Source organism: Nerophis lumbriciformis, linkage group LG25 (assembly GCF_033978685.3).
Source record: "Nerophis lumbriciformis linkage group LG25, RoL_Nlum_v2.1, whole genome shotgun sequence".
In the NCBI taxonomy this organism is placed as follows: domain Eukaryota; kingdom Metazoa; phylum Chordata; class Actinopteri; order Syngnathiformes; family Syngnathidae; genus Nerophis; species Nerophis lumbriciformis.
The window spans coordinates 37,954,626-37,962,282 of NC_084572.2; positions in this window are offsets into that span (position 1 = coordinate 37,954,626).

A 7,657-nucleotide genomic window follows, 5' to 3' on the forward strand; every position below is an offset into this window, starting at 1 on the left:
AATTGTCTTGTAATCAGACCATAATTTGGGTATATTAGATGGAATTTTTTTAACATCTTTAGCAACATCATTCCATTTTTTTTTTTTTTCAAGTTTGTTTTAACAATCAGAGCATATTTCCGGTATATTAGATGGAATTTTACCATTTTGAGCAACATCATTCCCTTTTTTTATTTTTTTTATTTTTATTTTTATTTTTTTCTTGTAATCAGACCATATTTTCGCTATATCAGATGGCATTTTTGCCATCTTGAGCAACATCATTCCATTTTTTTTTTTTAAGTTTTTTTTATAACCAGAGCATATTTTGGGTATATTAGATGGCATTTTTACCACTTTGAGCAACATCTTTCCATCTTTTATGTTTCATTTTTTTAATAGTTTTTTTTTCTTGTAATCAGACCATATTTTCGCTATATCAGATGGAATTTTTACCATCTTGAGCAACATCATTCCATTTTTTTTTGTTTTAAATTTATATTTTGTAATCAGACCATATTTTGGGTGTATTAGATGGAATTTTTACCATGTTGAGCAACATCATTCCCTACACAAAGTACACAAAGAGGCCTCATCAGTGAAGCCGCTTGCACAGTGTGATATGGAGTGTAAGGAAAATGATTATGGAGTCAAATTACTGCCAAAAACACTAACACATTTTTTGGTTTTCACTCACGCCCAACAATTCACAAGTAAAAAAAACAATTTCTTCAGTTAAAAAAACGATTCCCAAGTAGGAAAATAATTTTCTGCAAATAAAAAATGAATTACAAATGTAGAAACATGTAAAAAAAAAACTATTTGCAAGTATAAAAACATATTTTTCAATTAAAAAAGACACAATTGTAAACAAAACATTTTTTTTCAGTTATCAAAAAAAAAAAAAAGAGTAAAAAAGTTTAAAAAAAATACATACAAACATTCTGCAACTAAAAAAAACGATTTGCAAGTAAAAAACAATATTTTCTGCAAATAAGAAAGCCATTCCCAAGTATATAAACCTTTTTTCCCGGGTTAAATAAAAAGTTTACAAGTATTACAAGTATTAAACAATTAAAAAACGATTTGAAAGTGAAAAAAAAATCAAAAAACGATTTCCTCAATTAAAAAAAGTTTTGCAAGTATAAATAAAACTTAATTTTCTTCAGTTAGAAAAACGATTCACAAGTAAAACTAATTTTCTGCAATTAAAAAAGCAATTTGCAAGTATGAAAACAACTTTCTTCAATTAAAAAAAGATGTGCAAGTATAAAAAATATTTTCTGTCATAAAAAAACAAGTCACCAGTAAAAAAACAAAAAAAAAACAATTTTCTGCAGGTAAAAAAAACATTTGCAAGTGTGAAAACAATTTCCTTCAATTAAATAAAAACGATTTGCAAGTAAAAACACTATTTTCTGCAAAAATTTAAAAAAAGATTTGCTAGTCAAAACACAATTTTCTGCAACTCGAAAATTATTTCCAAGTTCAAAAAATATTTCTTCAGTTTAAAAAACGATTCTAAGGTATGAAAACAATTTTCTGCAAGTAAAAAAACGTATTACAAATGTAGAAACAAGTAAAAAAAAACGATTCGCAAGTACACTTATTTTATTCTTTTAATAAAATAACAATTCGCAAGTATAAAAACAATTATGTGCAAGTAAAAAAAAAAAAACTATTTGAAAGTATAAAAACATATTTTTCAATTAAAAAAAGACTCATAAGTATAAACAAAACAATTTTTTTCAGTTATTAAAAAAGGAAAATAGTTACAAAAAAATATTTACAAACATTGTGCAACTAAAAAAACGATAAGCAAGTTATTTTCTGCAGGTAAAAAAGCCATTCCCAAGTATAAAAACTTTTTTTCAAGGTAAAAAAAAAAAAAGGTTTACAAGTATTAAAACATTTCGGCAAATAAAAAACGATTTGAACGTATAAAAGAACTTAAAAAAAATGTTTTTCTTCAGTTAAAAAAACGATTCACAAGTAAAACAAACTATTTTCTGCAATCAAAAAAGCAATTGGCAAGTGTATTGTAGCAATTTTTCACAAGTATATACACAATGTTACGCTATTAAAAAAAGATTTGCAAGTAAAAACGCAATTTTCTGCAAATAAATAAATAAAAATGATGTCCTAGTATAAAGATAATGTTGTGCACTTAAAGATGATTCTTAAATATAAAAACTAGTTTCTCAATTAAAGATTCGCAAGTATAAAAAACTATTTTCTAAAGTTAAAAAAAGATTCAGAAGTAAAACAATTTTCTAAAGTAAATAAAAAAGATTCAGAAGTAAAACAAACCATTTTCTGAAGTTAAAAAAAAGATTCAGAAGTTAAACAAAGTATTTTCTCCAAGTAAAAAAGCAATTAGCAAATATAAGAGCACATTTCTTCAATTAAAAAACGATTCTCGAGCATATAAACAATGTTATGCAATTAAGAAAAGATTCAAAAGTTCAAAAATAAATAAAAATTCTGCAATTAATTTTTTTTTTCCGAGTATAAAAACATTATCTTCCAATGAAAAGAACGATTTTAAAGTATAAAAATAAAATTTCTTCAGTTAAATTTATGCAAGTTAAAAAGCGATTCGCAAGTTTAAAAATAATGTTTTGTAATTCGGAAATTAATTGGCAAATTAAAACACAATTATCTGCAATTAAAAAAATATATTTCCAACTATAAAAACTATTTTGTGCACTGGAAAAAAAAAACGCGTCGAAAGTATTAAAACAATTTAATGCAAGTACAAAAAAAACAATTAACAAGTATAAAAACACAAATCTTTGAGTGATAATATTCCACCCTGCGCAATTCGACTCTACAACGACAGGTGGTGCTGCTGAGTCAAGTTAAGGCCGCCAAAGCTACTGTTATTAGCGTATGGTGCCGTCCGCCAAAAAGAAGAAAGAACAAGAAGCAGGGTGGGCAGTAAAACGGCGGACAGAAGACAGGGAAACAAGCTCAACCTGTAAGTTAACACATGTATTTTATCACCCCCTCGTAAATCATGCAATGTTATTCATTAATGCCTGCTGTTTTATTGTTATTTTGTTGTATTCAGCTGGGAAAACAGACGAGGCCTTAAATTGACTCAGCAGCACCACCTGTTGCTGTAGAGTGGGGATTACGGGTGTGTGGATCGGCCAAGGTATCAAAAGTTTCAACTGGGAAAAAAAAAAGTTTTTCACTGGCCGTGATTCAAAAAAAACATTTTGGTGTGTTTTGGGAGTTTTTGGCAGTAATTATTAAAAACAAAATCCTTTATGCTCAGTTTTTACCTTTTGTATTGATTCGATGAGACATGCAGGCAACACATGGTTATGATTGTTTGGGTGTAGTTATGGTTGTGTGGGTTTAGTTATGGTAGTTTGGGTATAGTTATGGTAGTTTGGGTATAGTTATGGTAGTTTGGGTTATGAAAGAGAACAGTCCCAGCACATCACACTTTATGTGGGGGGGGAAAAATGACCAAAATACTTTATAAGTGTAAATGAAAGTGAAGTGAAGAGTGCTACTGTGAAATTCATGTTTTTCATTCAAATAAATATTTTTCAAAGGTAAATCTCATGAACCTTTTCCTTTTTTTCTTCCTTTTCGTGCTGGGAAAGAGACGCACTTTTCCAGCAGATGGCGCTGTTGTTTTATTTTATTTTTTTCTTATGGCAACAAAGACTTCATGCATTGTTTTTATATTGATTATATCTCCAAACGAGAGTAAGTGATGACATGTAATTTTCTGATTTATTTATATTAAGTGGGATGAATTTAAGGCAGATGAATTATTATTATTATTACTGCTGTATGTATATTTATGAGGGGGTGCACAAAAAAATGTATTCACATCCGAATCGTGATTCACCCCCATTTTATATATACATACATATATGTATACAGTATATATATATATATATATACATATACAGTACATATATATACATATATATAAATATTATATGTATATATATATATATATATATATATATATATATATATATATATATATATATATATATATATATATATATATATATATATATATATATATATATAGTGTATTATTTAGTATAATAATCATATTTAAACTTTTTAAAACAGGTTACAGGTTACAACAGCTCCTTGTAGTTGCATAGAGATGGCCTATTTTTTTTATTTTTTATTATTAAAAATAAAAATATAAATATAAATAATAATGATAAAGAATGAAATAAAAATAAAAATAATATTTTTATATATATATGTATATATGTATATCTATATATGCATATATATGTATATACAGTGTGTATACCTATATATGTGTGTGTATATATATATATATATATATATATATGTGTGTGTGTATATATATACACATATATAAATATACATATATATATGTATATAAATATACATATATAGATATACATATATATAACGTACATACACACATATATGTATATATATACATATATATATATATATATTTATATATGTGTATATATATATATATATGTATATATGTATATCTATATATGTGTATATATATACATATATACATACATATGTATGTTTATATATGTATATATATATATGTATATCTATATATGTATATATATACATATATACATATATATGTATATTTATATATGTGTATGTATATACATATATAAATATACATATATATATATATATATATATATATATATATATAAAAATATATATATATATGTATATCTATATATGTGTATATATATACATATATACATACATATGTATGTTTATATATGTATATATATATGTATATCTATATATGTATATATATATACATATATATGTATATTTATATATGTGTATGTATATACATATATAAATATACATATATATATATATATATATATAAAAATATATAGATATACATATATACATATATATACATATATAAATATACATATATATGAATATATATACATATATAGATATACATATATATGTGTATATATGTATATAGACATACATATATATATATATATATATATATATATATATATATATATATATATATATATATATATATATATATATATATATATATATATATATATATAGTATTATTATTATTTTTATTTTTATTTTATTTTTTTAGTATTATTTGAATTTTTTATTTGTATTTTTAATAATAAAAACAATAAATTAGGCAATCTCTGTGCAACTACAAGGAGCTGTTGTAACTGTAACCTGTTTTGAAAAAGTTTAAATATAATTATTATACTAAATAATACATTGGGAGAATCAGGGCCGGCCCGTGGCATAGGCCGTATAGGCAAATGCTAAGGGCGCCGTCCATCACGGGGCGCCACGCCAGTGCCACAAATGTTGGGAGAAAAAAATAAAAAATAAAATAAAAAATAGTTGGTACTATTATTTCTAAATACAAAAAATAATCCCACGTTAATTAAAATGCAAAGTAAAGCCTATTTAATATAAATATTATTTGATACAACATTACGCTATGAGTTAGTATACAACAGTTTTGTACTATGTAATTAATTAATTAATTCAGTCATTATTAACATACTGAGATGAAGAATATCTTATTTTCAATAAGGTTGAAAGTATTTCTCATGATTCTTCTTCTTTGTACTCTGTAAGCACTATTATTTTGAACAACCTCTTAAACTGGATCATATCAGTACATTTTTTAACTTTTTTACTTAATCCATTCCATAATTTAATTCCACATACTGATATGCTAAAAGTTCTAAGTGTTGTACATGCATATAAATGTTTGTATTAGATCTCTCTCAAGCAGGTGTTTTTTGTTTACATTGTTATCGCCTTCTGGTTAGCTAATGTTTGCCCTGCAGGTAATAGTCACTTTTCCACCCCTTTATATATTAGGTATAGTTCCTCCCACTTCCAAAGACATGCACCTGGGGATAAGTTGATTGGCAACACTAAATTGGCCCTAGTGTGTGGCTGTGAGTGGGAATGTTGTCTGTCTATCTGTGTTGGCCCTGCGATGAGGTGGCGACTTGTCCAGGGTGTACCCCGCCTTCCGCCCGATTGTAGCTGAGATAGGCACCAGCGACCCCAAAGGGAATAAGCGGTAGAAAATGGATGGATGGATGGATGGATAGTTGTAAGTAAAAAAAAAAAGGTCAAAGACAAAGCTATTCGGATTCTTGTGAGTATATACACTTCACTGCCGATGTGGGGGGGGCGCCACCTAAAATCTTGCCTAGGGCGTCAGATTGGGGAGAATCGAGAATAGATTCTCAATCGAATTGTCATCCCAGGAAAAAATGAGCAATAGATAATACATGTCGTGTATAAACGGTTGCACAATGCATACACAAACAAAACAAAAACACAATTATTTTAGCACTGCGTAATAATAAGTAAATGTATTTTTTGTACCTTCTTCAGCTGTGGTCCGTATGGGTCGCAGTGGTACTCAGTTGTAGTACACTTTTTCACCACTTGTGGCAGTAATGACAATATCAAACAAACAGAAGAAGTCTGCAGCTAAAGTCATAGAGAAAAATTAGGACTAAAGTGGTGAAGCTGTATTTTTGTTTGCACTCTCATTTTATTGACAGTTTAGTTAAGTAACATATTCATTAATAATTTAATTACAACATCATTTGATCTCAATTTACTTTTTGTCAGTTATTGAGTCCCTCCTTAAGCAGTTTTTTTTTATAGTATATACTTTTCCAATCAGTCTGACCTGGGCCCAAAGTTGATGATAAGTAATAATAATTGTGATTTTGGTTGTCAAATGTAAGTAGATTATGTATACTTATTGAATATGATCAAAATCAAGAGTAAAATGACTAGTTCAGTGTCCTTCAGTGACCTTGTCAAAGAGGAAACCGGCTCTTTATCATAGTTGTTTTAGTTCCTGTTATCAAGGAAACAATCGATGGCAGCAGATATAAGCTAAGCTGTGGATCAGAATAGTTTAAACATACGCAAATATTACACGGTTAGTAGGGATTACTTGGTTCTGAAATATTGGCTATCATTTTGTTGTGGTTTTTATTGTAAACAGTCCATAGGTGGTGACATATGCCCATGCTTTGACAGTGACATCACTATTTACACATTTCCTTCATTTAAAAAAAAACGTTGTATACAACAGCAATACACAGGAAAAAATACAAAAATGATAAGTAGGAATAAAATGTACTTATGGGTGTAAAAAGTGTAAATACAACTGGAATTAAATTAGGACATGATTAAAAAATACACAATTGTACGTGTGTACACTTCAATGACTTCATATATCAGGAAAAAAGAGAAAAGTGAATAAAAATAAAGTAAATAAAATTTAAAAAAAGAAGTAAGTCAATATATTACATACATATACATATATATACACCAATACACATACATATATAAATGCATATATATTTGCATGTATATATGCATGTATATACATACATACACACATACATACATACATACATACATACATACATACATACATACATACATACATACATACATATATACATACATCTTGTACTGCTTATATATATATATATATATATATATATATATATATATATATATATATATATATATATATGTATTAGAGATGCGCGGATAGGCAATTATTTCATCTGCAACCGCATCAGAAAGTCGTCAACCATCCGCCATCCACCCGATGTAACATTTGATC